General features: G+C 40.9%; 1 protein-coding gene across 1 annotated transcript in view; it reads right to left on the bottom strand.

Moving 5' to 3' along the window:
• Positions 1-14,959, bottom strand: part of LOC111867260 (whirlin) — a gene marked incomplete at its 3' end in the record, with an annotated part of 129,334 nt that overhangs the window by 63,425 nt on the left and 50,950 nt on the right.

Below are 14,959 nucleotides of genomic sequence, written 5' to 3'. Positions count from 1 at the left end.
CACATTTTCACTGTAAATTAACTCCGATGGGTCACAAGGGTTTTGTTTAAATGTGACACAGTTCTGGGGCCTCATGCCTCTTGCAACTCTTGCCAAGTTTTGGCAGACAGTGATCACATCGCGGCATCCTAATGCAACTGTTCTGCTTTCTCCCTCCTCCATTTTGGAAAGTATTACGAACACGCTTGCAGCAGAGAGAGATGTATTGTGATTAATATTAATACACGTTCCTCGTGCTTTCCGTTGAAGTATTTAAACCTTTAGGATCTTCACTTGGATTTGATCATTTATTTTATATCCTTGAAGTACAAGGGAAATATTCTAATGGCCAACACAAAGTTGATACTCGGAAATTCAAGAAAGTAGAGAATATCGGTTACCCAAAAGCTCATAACGTTATTGGATTCTTCTTTGGAAACACGATATTGATTACCATTTTCACGAAAGTCTGCCATTGACGCCTAGTGTGAGCCAGCTGAATCTAGCTTACATCTTTACTTCCTATTTTTATTATTAATTAATTAAAGACTGGGCAAACCAGAACTTAATTACAATTAGAACTAGTTGGATAACTAACGATTAATTTTTTCTAAACCTAATATACTACGTATACTAATATACTACCACTGAATTACTTAGTACTTTAACATTTAACTAGTTAGAACGGTTTCTTCCGTTTGAGTCGTCTAATGATATTGTTCACGTTGAGAAGTCTGCGCGCTTCAATGTTGACATGGTTTTGGAGTCTCTTTTCGTGAGAGGTGGCGGACTTAGCGATGATATCTGTGACCGTCTCGATCCCAAGGTCACGATGAAGGTCACTGTTACGAACGTACCATGGTGCGTTGACAGTACACTTTAGCACTTTGTTCTGGTAGCGCTGAATCACTTGAATATTGGATTCACTGCGCAGCCCCAGAGCTGGATACAATAACTCCAAACTGGACGTAGAGTTTGTTTGTATAATGTAAGTTTATTGTGGATTGACAGCTCAGAATTGCGTCTGAGCAACCAATACATTTTTTTGAACTTGTTGTTGAGCTCATCACGTTTTTTCTTGATATGCTCTTTCCACCGTAACTTGGCGTCTAGAGTTATTCCAAGATATTTCGCTGTGTTGTTGTATGGAACTTGGGTGTCACAGATGAAGATTGATTGTTGTGCAATACTCTTGTTTGTAAAGTCAATGTGTACTGTTTTGGATTCGTTGAGTTTAATTCGCCATTTTTTTTTTGTCCAGCGGGCGACTTTGTAGATATTGTAGATTTCTAGTTGAGCTTTCAACTGCCACTCCTACTGCCATGACTGCTGTATCGTCTGCAAACGTGGCTATAGTGCTTTTCGATGTAGTTGGCACAACAGTAATATAAACTAGATATAAGACTAGCCCCAATGCACTTCCCTGTGGGTCACCAGCCTTGATTATCTTCAGTTCCCAGTACGAGTCTTCGTGTTTGACGCGGAAATACCGATTTTTAAATAAGATTTTAGGAGCTGATAGAAATGATGGGGTAGAATTGATCTCAATTTGTGAAGTAGGCCATCTTTACTTCCTATTTCACTAAAGTTGAAATCAGAATCCTCCAAATTGCTTTCAATTTCAATGTGTTACAGGCGATGATTTACGTATTTTGAATGTATTAAGGTTACTTACATCTCTACTAAAACATCTACAACACAGAGAGCAAAGAAGAATGGAAGACAGTTGCCAACATAGCATTACCCAGTGCTTCATACGAAGAACATGATAAAAACAATTTAACAAAATAATCCTGAAGCCAGAACAATCATTATACTTAGATAAATATATATACATTTCGAGTTTCAATTAAGAAATATGTAATACATAATTGTGAGACTACTTATATATACTTTTAATGCACACGTAATCGATCTCTTTTTTATCACACGAGCCTCTGAAGATGGTGCTATGGGACCGAAACATGCAAGATGATCATGCCAAATGATGTTTTCAGTACAGCTTGATACACTTGAAGCTTATCTTCTGCCATATATTTGGCATAACATATGATGTTTACAATTAGCTGAGATAGCTCAGTCGGTATAGCGATGGTCTACGGTCTGTGCAGTCGAGGTTTGATTCCCGACGGAGGGCAGAAGTTTTCCTCTATTCCACATCGTCCAGATTAGCTCTGAGGCACAAACTGCCTTATATTCAGTAAGTACAGGGGGTAAAGTAGCCGTTACCTGAATCTGAATACTCATCTCCATCTAATGTCGAGGTTAAGAATGGTGGAGCTATAGCTCCACTCCCCCACATATTTTCACGGCTTGATGCGTAATTAATTAAACACAGATAATTCTACCTTTTACCTCTTCCTGTCGTCTACATAAGATTTCGGTATGGAATGCCCACCTTTATTATTTTAGGAGTAAGCGCCGGCCACGGTAGCCGAGCGGTCTAAGGCATGCACTGTCTTCGCATGGTCGGAAGCTGGGATCGTGGGTTCGAGTCCCATTCAGGGCATGGATGTTTTGTCTTCGTGTGTGTAAGTGCGTTTCTCTGTGTTTGTGTACGGGCAGAGGCCTTGCGACGAGCTTATCACCCGCCCAAGGAGTCCTACCGAATGTCTAAGGTCTAGCAAACAGAAGTGAAACGGGTGTTTCATAGAGGTAGGCCAAGGCCCAAAATGGGGCTGTAGCGCCAAAGGAAAAATCTTCTCGTAAGTACTTTGAGTAACACAGCGATTGCCTCAAAGAAGGTGTTTTAAAACTGTCTACTCATTATCACGGTCAACGTCCTTTGAGGTTTCCTGTGTCAGTCCGGGTGTGAATACATGTTGAGCTTGTGACGTAGTGCCTGAAGGAGAGCAACAGTCTGCTACTTACATCGAGGGCACAGCTGATGAGTTCCCTCCCCTTGCCTAAACACGTTACAGGTGACAGTCAATGAAAGGTACTTATAACACTAGAGTGTGAGAAAATTAATAACATAACTGATTAGTTGGTTATTTAACGATATTATATCAGTTGCAAAGTTCATATAAGCATTTTCTCACTGGCTCTAAAGCCCCCTTGGGTTCTGGCCTTTGATTTTTTCCAATTTTATGATCATTTTACAGACGGTAGGTCTCCTTGGACGGGTGATCACGTCGTCGCAAGGCCTCTACCTAAACACAGGACAACACAAACACAGACAAAAAGCATACACATACCAAACATCCGTGCCTTGGGTGGGATTCGAACTCATGATCCCGGCTTCCGAGCGAGCGAAGACAGTACTCACATAAACATATGATCCCTATGAAATGATTAATAATGGCGGAAATGAAAACTGAATAAGGAGTATACTCTTTGACTACAGATTGTTTAACGATATTTTGGCAACTGTATGGGCTATTTAGCGCTGAATAACGTTGAAAGGCGAGCATATGCGGTTATGTGGAAAGGACGTGGAAGCTGTTTTCATGTATTTCAAAATGCTATCTTGGCACTCCCTCAGGGTTACAGGATGTCACTAAACATTTGACTAGAAGTGGGTAGCAACCGACTGCCTCTTGAGCTAATTTGTTGGGTGTATGGGAAGTCGTGATTTACATTAATATTCAATACTATAAAGTAATAAAAGACTTTTTAAGACTGGATAAGCTGGATTCAAGAGAGGCAGACTTATATAATTATCTCTTCGATTCCTACGCCTGTACAGGTACATGAAGTGCAGATATTTATGGTATTGAAGTTGGGTGATCACAGTGGCCGCGCGGTCTATGGCATGACCTCTCTTCGTTCGCTCGAACACTGGGATCGTGAGTTAGAATCCCACTCAAGACACGGATGCCTGTATTTATTGTGTTTTGTTATCCTATGTAGGTAGCAGCCTTCAGTCGGGCTGATCCTCCGTTCAAGGAGTCCTACCAACTGTTTTAGAAACTGAAGTAAAACGAAGCGTTTCGTGGATTCCTTTTGTTCCAAATTGGGAGCAACAGGAAAGCGAGAGATTGTAAGATGTAAATGAGGACGTAATTGGCTAAATGAGGAAGCAGGTTTGTTGCATCAGAACACTACCTCGTTATCCTCCCACAGGGTCTGAAGAAAAACATATTATTTTTTTATTGCTAGTGGGGTGGGACTAGGTCCCTTGTACTGCGGCCACTTTCTGACCTATTGTACCAGCCCCAGATGATAGGTGAGGGGGACTGCGGAGCAATTTGTGGAATGAAGATTGGCAGGGGAAACCGAAGTACTCGGAGAAAACCTGCACCAGCTCCACTTTGTTCACCACAAATCCCACTTGACCAGACCGGGGATCGAGCCCGGGCCGCCGCGGTGGGAACCCAGCGAATAACCGTTTGAGATATGGCGCGGCCTCGAGGAAAAACATAAGAGAAACCTGTAAGATTAGCCTGCCGCCTGCTGGGGTACATATTGTATAAACTGCACTGTTTATTGTAGTTAACAATGGCTTTTGAATGTCAAATAAAAAAATCATTTCAAGAGCATGGAAATACACACACAATATTTCGTTCTTGCTTAGTTTATTTAACTACGCTTTCTAAACTCTACAAGTTACATATGCGACCTGTACTGGGAACACGATTTCGGATGATCCAGTGGGGATGGTGTGAAAACAATGTACCATATTGGGAAGGCATGCAGAAGGATTAGAGGCACAGTGTCCTGAATTCTAGACCCAAAAGCTTCAGGCTGCGACCTATAACCAATCTGATACTGAGACTGCTGAGCTCAAGGATTGGGAAGCCGGGTGAAGTAACGTAGAACCGGAATGCTGAAGACAAAATTCTCTGCATCTAACAGGCATACGACATCCACTTCTTGACCCTTCCCACAACTTCATTTACAGAGATACTCCGGCTCATACTTAAACACACATAAAGGATAGGTAAACTTTTGAGCTTAACAATTTGGCATGTAAACGAACAGGTTGTTATACGTGAGTTAAAGAAATTTTGAGAAATGGAAGCCGGTAGAAGAGTAGCTGTGAATTAGAGAGAAGAGCAACAACGAAAATAAACAAGAGAAGCAGAACGAGAAAGGAAATAATCAAACAAAAATCTGAAGAGATATTTCAGAGACAGAAGTCTGTCTTCTTATTCTTCCCCCAACTCCACTCTACAGAAAGTTTTGAAGAAATTCTAGGTCAGAGTGTAAAGAGGGATGTGGGGCGTGCTAGGCGGAGATCCCCTTCTTCAGCAACAGCACATCGTGCTGTATTTATTTGCGAATTCTTCATTCTAAATTCAGTAAAGAGAAGGTTATAATAAATCACGTAGCTAGAAAGTCCTGTACTATTTCAGAATCACAGAAGCGGAGAACCAATGTTATTCCCCAGAAAATCGCAGGACCCTTTCCAAATAGGAATAAGCATCTCTTGTTTTCTAGAACGTAAATATTAGTAATATGACAATGCAGAAAGTTGGGGGGTGTTCCTGAAATGATAATAGCTAGTGTGTTACTGCTGCCACATTGGTGAGATCGCTGCTCACCTTCTCACGGTTCGAACTTCGACGTCAGATTCTCCAGGTGAAAGAGTAGATTATACTTCAACTTTGCAACTACTTTCGTCTTCTAATACTTCACATATCCATTATTTTCCATAATTTTCCCATCTGTTGCTCAATGTTATGGTCTATTTCTTGTAAGCACTTGAAACAGCTTCGTTAAATAGCCTAAAGGATAAAACCAAACACGTTGTTGGATTTTCCTAAACCGAACAAGGTCACTTCCAGTCCGATTCTTTTCGGTTTACTGTACGTGATAATCCCTCATCTCGCCATTACGTAACATGTGCAGCTGAAGGAGCACAATGAAACATAGCATTGACAAAGCAAGTAATTCCATAGGCTCGGTTTTTTTTAATTCGCTTAGTGGGTGGTGGAGTCCAACTGGATCCACTCGGCACGGCGGCCACTGATTGGCCTATTGTAGCCTGCCCGGGTAATTATGATGATGGAGAATTTGGTGGAATGAAGATTGGCAGGGGAAACCGAAGTATTCCGAGAAAAACCCGCCCCAGCGCCACTTTGTCCACCGCAAATCCCACTTAACCAGACCCGGGATCGAACCCGGGCCGCCACGGTGGGAAGTCAGTGACTAACCGCTTGAGCTCTGGCACGGCTAATAGACTCAGTTACACGCTGTGGTCAGCTTCGTATCCCTGCAACCTGACTCACAAGCCCCTCACTTGCAGTACGAAGGGCTTCTAACCCGGCTCGCATATCCTGCAACGTACCCTGCCGTTCAAACAAAATTCTGTTGACGTATACTATTCATCAGCGGTGTCACTGAAAGGCGTTCGTTCCCGGGCATAAGATCTATGATAGTGCACCCGAGCTCTTCCCACGTGGTAAAGTAAACCTGACCCTAAATCTAATTAAATCAGCACAAAGTCATGAACACATGTGGGGGCGGGAAAATGTAACTCCATCATTCTTTACTTCGACACTAGATGGATCTGCATGGTCAGCTTCACGCCCATTCGACAGGAGAATGGGTGTGGCCCAGGGTCGGTCTAGACGCTGTGAAGTAGAGAAAAATATTTTGCCTTTGCGGGAATCGCACCCTGGCCGCCCAGTCCGTAGCTCATAGTTAGGGTGACTGAGCTACCTCTGCTCCCCTTTCCTACGCGGCTGTGCAGAGAAATGCTCTTCCGTGTTGTTGCACAGCGCCCACACTTATCAGTTTACTGTTCTTTTTGCGTTGTCCATTGTCTGGTACTCTAAAAAACACACAAAAACACATTTCGGAAACTGGATANTTACTGTTCTTTTTGCGTTGTCCATTGTCTGGTACTCTAAAAAACATGTTTCGGAAACTGGATCTGTTTCCACCCTCAGGTGAGGTGGTTTGAGACACCTACTCTGTTGGCTCCGTCAGAAAGAGCTAATCTCAATTACTGTCACACTGGGAAAGTGTGGTGATGTAACTATGTATGTTTTTATGCATGATAGAAGAACCAAGTTCATATTAGTCCTTAGGCTTTTTTCTTTTACGTATACTGTATTTGTATCACTTTCAATAAAAATAATTTAACAAATCTCCTAACACTATAAGAAGAATTAAGGTATCACAACAGTGGATAAGAAATTAAATACTAAAATTAAAAGATTGAAAAATCGCTTGGGAAACCTAGGGATATATTAAAGGCTAATATTAAAAGTAATCTTAGACAAATAGGGTATAAGGGTGTTCATTACCATGTTGGCGAATGTCCTGAGCACTTGAATTCTGTTCACACCCTAACAAATTTTCCCCCTGAGATCCGTAAAAATATTACTCCCCCATCTCAGTGTATACGTGTATTACTAAATAACCGAAATTTTGTATCAGTTTCTCACCCCTTCAGTCCTACTACATTCCCGTAATTCTTGGGTTAATTTCCATTAAAATATTAAGTGAAGATTACAGGAGAAATCTAAATCTAAAACGACTCCCACTCTGGAAAATTTAATAAGTACTCGTATATAATAGAGACAAAACTCTGTGCTTTTAGGAAGTTGTAGTCATTTCCTTCTAGAATATCCGCAACAGCTCTCAAAACATGACACATATCTCGACACGCGCATATGAAACACAGGTAAGCACTAAACTTATCTGCTACTTTAAGTTTCTTTTGAATGAGTGGTTCCCCATTCATAAAAGAGGAAAATATCTCCTTGAAAGGTTAAAAGTCGATAAGAAGTTATCGATTCTTTTAGAAAGTAACACATTTCAGAATGCAAACTGCGGCACATCGATCGCTCAGCGTGAACTGAGCCACTGGCTTCTATAACGACTTCCGGACGCCGGAAGCATAACATGACCTAACGTCATATCTCCGTGTTAATGGTGCCAGAAGACATCCATCTTCTGGTTACCTTAGAACACATCTGACGTCGTATCGATGTGAGAAACATAAGGTGACTAGAGCGGGAAATATTGCTAAGTGATTCGCATGTACAAATTTCAGTTTCAAGACTACTTCGACTTGAGCCACACATTTCGTGTCTGATGAATATGATAATTAAATATTTCATGAAATTTCTTATATCAGAGTTTAACCAAGAAAGTAAAATAGAGGAAATATTCCTTGAACCCATAGCTGAAATATTAATTAATATATGCTGAAGAAATTTTATAGATTTTGAGATTTTTAAGTTCGGTCTTTACCCAAGAAAGTAACAAGAGCGGGACCTATTTAAGCCTACAACTGACTTTTTAAACCAATGTTACATTACCAGCATCCCACGTGCATTTTCCAACCTTAAAATTCAAGCTGACATTTTATATTTTACCACAGATATAAGTACTGGAATTTTACTGCAATATCGTCAGTCATGCAACAACTGCTCTAGAAGGAATATTCAATTCTTGTTAGCAACAAGTAGTTCTGCATGCAGAACTGTGCCCTACATCTCTATTCGAAATGTGAGGACCTGCCATGCCGTAATGGAATAGGCTCACTCTAATACGGTCTACAATTCGATCACAAGAGACTCTTTGTTGTGGATTTAAATAGAGATTCCAAGGGCAAAATGAAAGAAAGTAGAATTCAAGAATTTAGGACCGTAACGTCATAAAACATAGTTGAACCTCGATAAACCGAACTCCCAGTAATCCCAGCTGAAATGCAGTAAATCAACAAAAAATATATTAGCAGGTAAGAAAATTACACATTTAATCCAGTTATTTTACTTTCTTCTAGTAAAAATGAATCCTTATGAAACATGATATCATACGTTAATTGATCTTCTTCTTTAGGTGAGGAAAGACGCTTGCCCCGAGCCCGAACTTTAGTCAAATATCTGCGGGTTCCGGTAGTTTATGTATGAAATATACCTACAAATCTCTTTAATAAATAATTTTCTTAAAGGTTCGTAGTTTTTATTTGAAATTCAATAAACCGAAATATTCCATAATCCGAACATTCCAGTGCTTTTAGTTATTGTAGTTCGGTTTATCGAATTTACACTGAATATGCAATGCAATGCATTCAGCGTGGATATAAAACTACGAAATAATTTTACATTTTCTCTATCGCGCAGTGAATTTTCTAGACAGCGATACCGTGAGGAAAAATTATCCGTCATGCGTCGCCACAAATAGAAGAAGATTTTGTCTATTCAGCCCAAGTATGCGCTCGCAAAATTCCTTACTGAAGCTGCAGTCACAAATCGGTAATATCAGAAACAGTTCTACTTCATACTGAGTTGCTAGGAGATTAGAATGGGTGAAGTATTGTATTATCGACCAATAATTTCCTCTCTGCGTTTAGTGAAGGACGCACCCTAGAAAAGAAAAATATATCAAAACGATTTCTTTATGGCGATATCAGCTCAAATAAAATTATTTCTTTCGTTTTGGTCATAGGCCTATACTTCCATATTGAATGTTCCATCATCTTCAATCTTTGAAATTCTCATAAATCTATTTTCTGAGCAAACAAAATTGTGTTTAAACAAATATGTAGTAATGGAACCAACCAAAAATCAACAGAAACATCTAGGACATAGGTTTTCAACATTTTTGGCGGGTGCGAGGAAGGTAACTAGACGAAGTTTACAAGTTATAGCTTGTAGACCACAAATATAATACATCTCTTATATAAGTGAAACATGTGACTTGTGAATAGTTATATACATTGTGTTCTCACATGAAGATAATTCCAAAGGCATTGTCTTTGCATATTACCTCAAAATATCATATTTATAAGGTATTTTCTTAGAAATGTCATCAGTATTAACAGGCTAAATCCTCATTTAACTCGGCTCTGAACACAAACTAAATAGTCAGATCTGCTCAACCGTGGAAATACATTTCATTCATGGAGCGGGTCTTTCCAAGTTCTTTGCAATCACCAGAGACCAATTATAAAATTGTTATGAATACTTTGAAATTCTCCTGGGAATCCGTGAATTCTTCCGAAGGCACCAGGATGTCCAAGCAAATACGGGCGGCCATTCCCGATCTAGGGTAAAAATGTGTAGCTGACAGAAATGCTGGCTTAAATTAAATCATGTGTTAGCCATTAAAAAGCGGAACTTCCACATCATTACATCCTGTCAGTAATGTGCGCTTCATTAGATGCCGATCCGTGCCCAGAGCGGGGATCGCTTGCCCTTCTAATGTATGGTAGTATACATATTTCATATTCATACTGCGGACCAATGTCGGTCACACTGGCCGCGCGGTCTAAGGCATGAACTGTCTTCGTTCGCTCGATCGCTGGGATCGTGGGTTCGAATCCCACTCAAGGCATGGGTGTCTGTGTCGTGTGCGTTTATTCTGTGTCTGTATTGTTCTATGTGTAGGTAGCGGCCTTGCGACTGGCTGATCCCCCGTCCAAAGAGTCATACCAACTGTGTAAAGGATCAAGAAACTTCAAAAGCTGCCGAGGCCCAACAAAAGTCTGTAGAGCCATAAAATAAAAATAAATCGACTTTTTTTCCTGTGGCGCTACAGCCCCAATTTGGGCCTAGGCCTACCTCCATGAAACTCTCCGTTTCACTTCGGTTTACTAGATCTTACACATACGGTAGGACTCCTTGGGCGAGTGATCAGCTCGTCGCAAGGCCTCTACCTGTACACAAACACAGAAAAACGCACACAAACATCCATGCCCTGATTGAGATTCGAACACACGATCTCGGCTTCCGAGCGAGCGAAGGTAGTGCATGCCTTAGACCGCTCGGCTACCGTGGCCGGCAATAAATCGACTTAGGGGGAACAAAACTCACTGCGTGACAGAGGACAGTAACTGCTCTTTTGTTTATAATCGGATTGGGAGTCTACTACAGCAACGGTAAAGGACTCTTGGCTTCGTCCCTTCAGGGTTTTCACCATCATTCATAGCACATGCTTCATGCACCTCATCCGCCTGTACTTCATCACTCTTCTAATTTCTCGTGAAGGACGAAAATTACGGAGCGCCTCATTTTGTAAGTTTTTCACCATTCGGTTATTTTTTCTCCCTTAGGTCAAAACATTCCTCTCGGCAATATTTTCTCAAACATCCTCAATACATCAACTTCCTTATGGGAAGTGATCGAGCTTTAGACCACTACAAAACATAAATTTTTATATATTTTAACCAATTTTATTTTATATAACAGATGAGAATGTAAAAGATCTGCACCGAATAGTAGCATGCGTTCGATGAATTCAATATTCCCTTCATTTCGTCCTAAGTAACAATTTTATTTGCTACTGCAATTATCAAATATCCTACCATTGCTTCAAATTACTTCTTATACAATGTTTTGCATATACAGCGTCGGAAGGAATGGAGGAGCAACATCCACGGCATCAAATCGGTAAGCTGAAGTGCACATCAGCTCGGCATGAGCTCCTTTTTCTTTTCGAAGTCTCCCAGTACCGCTGCCAATTTTCCATTTCTAATGTTTCCCGCATTCCCACCTACCTGACGAAATTTTACATACAGTTGGTCAGGATGTTACGACGAGTTAATAATTCCAGCCGATTAAAAATAGTAAATATCATTAAACAAAACCACGAATAATATAGAGCTAAATGTGATTCACCGAAGAATAATTTTTTAAAACTACATTCAAAATAATATCTAATTCTGCGACAAAGAGGAATATACTTAAAATCTTCATAAATTCCGAAGTATATAAAATATTCATTAGAGGTAAAAAGGTAAAAAATGTAAAGTTATCCGTGTAACAGGCCGTGGAGGCCGATAGGGTTGTGAGACGTCAAAGCTCCAACATTTTCTAGACAATCTGCTAAGAGATGGCAGTGAGGTTGTCAGCCTTACCCGCAAGCCGTCCTTGACCCCTAGGAAGATTCCTGGTACTCATTTCTGTTTGAGGCTGAGTCGACCACAGAGCCGTAGTGCTGCTGGATGGATTACGTCAATTGAAAAAATACAATGACTTCATCAGGAATCGAACCCGCGACCTTTCGGCTTGTAGAATAGTGCCTCAACCAAATTAGGAGAATTCCAAAACACAGATTGTGTCAAAACTATTCTCGAAATATTTATTTCTAATATATGTGACCTTCAAGCTTCTACAAAATATTCTGAACAAAACTTATACAGATATCAATCTATTTCTGTAAATATACACATAAATCAATGCCGTGGCGCTTTCCTCTGGAGTAATATGATATGAGGGACACACAAATCTACAACATTATCTGTTGTTTTCTAACTGATTGTGAAACTCGAGTTGAGAACAAACTACTGAGGAGAATCGTTGGGACTGAGCAGGACGAAGAAAAAAACCAAATGGAGGATATTACATATTGAGAGATTTATATAGCAGCGACAGAGGAGAAGAGAAAGAAGAAATAAGAGAAAGAAACAGAGAAATACAGACAAAGAGAGAGGCAAAACAAAATTCAAAAGCAGACTCATTCTTTATAAGCTATTAGTCACTCAGCTAGTCAAAGCCAGTCCTTTATGAAACTTTGAATGAATGAATTCATTCATTATGAAACCTTAAAGTTCATTACTGTACCAACAACAGCACACCAGCTATCTGTATCCTGAACTAGATGAACCCAATCCACACCCTAATTCCATATTTTTTCAAGATCCAATTTAATACTTTCGAGCCTAGAACTCCCTAGCCTTTATGGAACCAGAAGGTTCATTAACGTGTTAACAACTGTCCTCCACTGGGCCATATCCTGAGCCAGATCAATCCAATCCCTCCAGGTCCGAGGTTTCTTGAACATTTTCGTAACAAGCTTATTTTTTTACGGTAAGGAGTTGTTAGCCTCACGCCCAATTACCCAGCTGGAGGATTACCCCTGGTCGGCTGTCCGCGACTGTTTATTCAATATATTCACAGCTTCCTTCCATACGTGGAGGGAGTTTCCTCCATCCGCAACCTGAGGACGCGCCATGTCGTGGTGAAAAGGGACCCACCTAACACGGACTTTCGAGCCTAGATCTAAATTTAACAAATACCTCTTACGTTCAGGTTTTGTAACGAACAATTTTCATTCTTTATCACATCGCATCCTCCTAAATCATATCGGAATATTAAGAAAGCAGTCTTCTGGGATTTGGCACCGTGTATATGTGGTGTTAACCGACGTTTCGGAGGAACGTATCGCCTCCATATTCAGGGTAGAAGAAAAAATATAAGAAATCTGAAAGCGAAGAGACCGTGAGAACCGGTAAAAGCAGGCTGTGTTGGAAATATACACAGCTTAGCTTCTACCCTGAAGATGGAGGCGATACGTTCCTCCGAAACGTCGGCTAACACCACATATACTCGGTGCCAAATCCCAGAAGACTGCTTTCTTCATAGTCACCGCCGTGAAAGCCTCAAATCTTACATATCGGAATAGTTTGCAGCTGATGGTGTACTTCGGAGAACAAGACATTTATAGGAGTATAGCATAAACTCGAATCTCAAGGAACCAGGAGAAACAGATGCGAAATAAAAGGAACTGAATCAGAGTAGAGCCAGGTTTACTTTTATAGTGACCAATCATCACAATCTGTGGCTCCCGTTAACCTCTCAAGACTAAATTTCTGAGAGCATTTTTCATTCTCCTGTGTGTGATCGATGTTCAGCCATCACGTATTCCTTATTTCAATTACCTAAATAATATGAGTGACTACAGAAGGGTTTTGGTTTGGTCATCGGATTTACTGAAGTCTTACAGAAATTAATTATAAGTAACTATAGCACTATCGCCAATTCACACACTCTACAATTCACTACAGTATGTACTAAGACTTCTCAGTCTGCTGTATCTTTATTGGTTGTAGCCTGGTAACGGCTACAATGCCCTAGTTTTTTCAGCTTCCATGTTCACGTCTTTACTGGCCGGCGACTGACTCGTTGCTCCAGCTGACTAACTCCCAGGCTGGCGGCCATCTCACACCAACCTCCTACTCTTCTCACTGTCGTCTCAAGTCAGAGTCAGAGCTACTTTACGATTAACGGTTTACCGCCAATTACTGCATATTGGCCCCAAGATCCTCGAGGATCACAACCAGACTTTTTGTAGCTGAACCCTTGCGGTCATAGTCCTTATATGTGGGTTTGCCTTTTATGAACACAATTCGCTTCGCCTTCGTCAAGTGTACGTATCGCACACAAGGCACGTTAGTGAAAATTTCTCCTTGTGCATTATATACGAAGTCCTCTGTCAGTCTCAAGAGTACTGGGGTCTTTTTTATGCCCTCGGCACGGACCGCGTAGTAGACACCGCTCCTGCTTGTTGCAGTTCAATTTTTGCCGTGGAAACATTTGTTTGCGAAGCCGTTGCTCAATAACGGCTGTCGTATATTTGCGTATGCCTAACAACGGGTCTATATGACACAATACTATGAAGATTATATCAAGTATGTGTCCTTGAAAGCTGTCAAACGAATTCCTGCATCAGCCCAACTTGACAGCAGTAGCGGCCGACTCTTATGCTAAATTAAGCGCTCGTAAAACCACCTCACCGTAGATCATAACATAAGACATTGATGATATAAATAGTGTAACGTGTTTTCGTTACTGATCCCACTTCTGACACCAGTGTAACGTGTCTTGCGTTACTGAAGACGCCGTAGAGATGGTTAATTGGTTTATTTAACAATCTACAAATAACGGCTACAATTAATTATCACACAGTTGCGGGGTTTCACACTTTATAACCCTAAGCGCATTAATCTGTTAACACTGTTGCGGGGTTTCACGATTTCTAACCCTATGCGCAAATCAGTTCACTCTGTCTTCAGTAGTCTACACGTTGACAGTAGGGGAGCTAGGTATCACTGTATCACACGCTCCCAATTACACAATCACACTCACGTCCGGATCTTCTTTCCGCGACGGCTGCTATACTCCACTATAGTCGGCTGACTGGAGAACTGTTGATAACACACTCGCTCGTCGACTACTTAACTCAGCGATGTCCACATTATAACTCAACTCGTACCGGCACTGCAGCTCACTTATATAGCCGCAGGATTGCCTGTTACGTTCCACGTCACAGTAGGAAGCAGTTCCGCGTCACCGCGTGA

The sequence above is a fragment of the Cryptotermes secundus genome, unplaced genomic scaffold, assembly GCF_002891405.2.
Source record: "Cryptotermes secundus unplaced genomic scaffold, Csec_1.0 scaffold1326, whole genome shotgun sequence".
Classification (NCBI taxonomy): domain Eukaryota; kingdom Metazoa; phylum Arthropoda; class Insecta; order Blattodea; family Kalotermitidae; genus Cryptotermes; species Cryptotermes secundus.
Note: the sequence above shows the minus strand (reverse complement) of the source record. Positions and strands in the feature narration are given on the sequence as shown.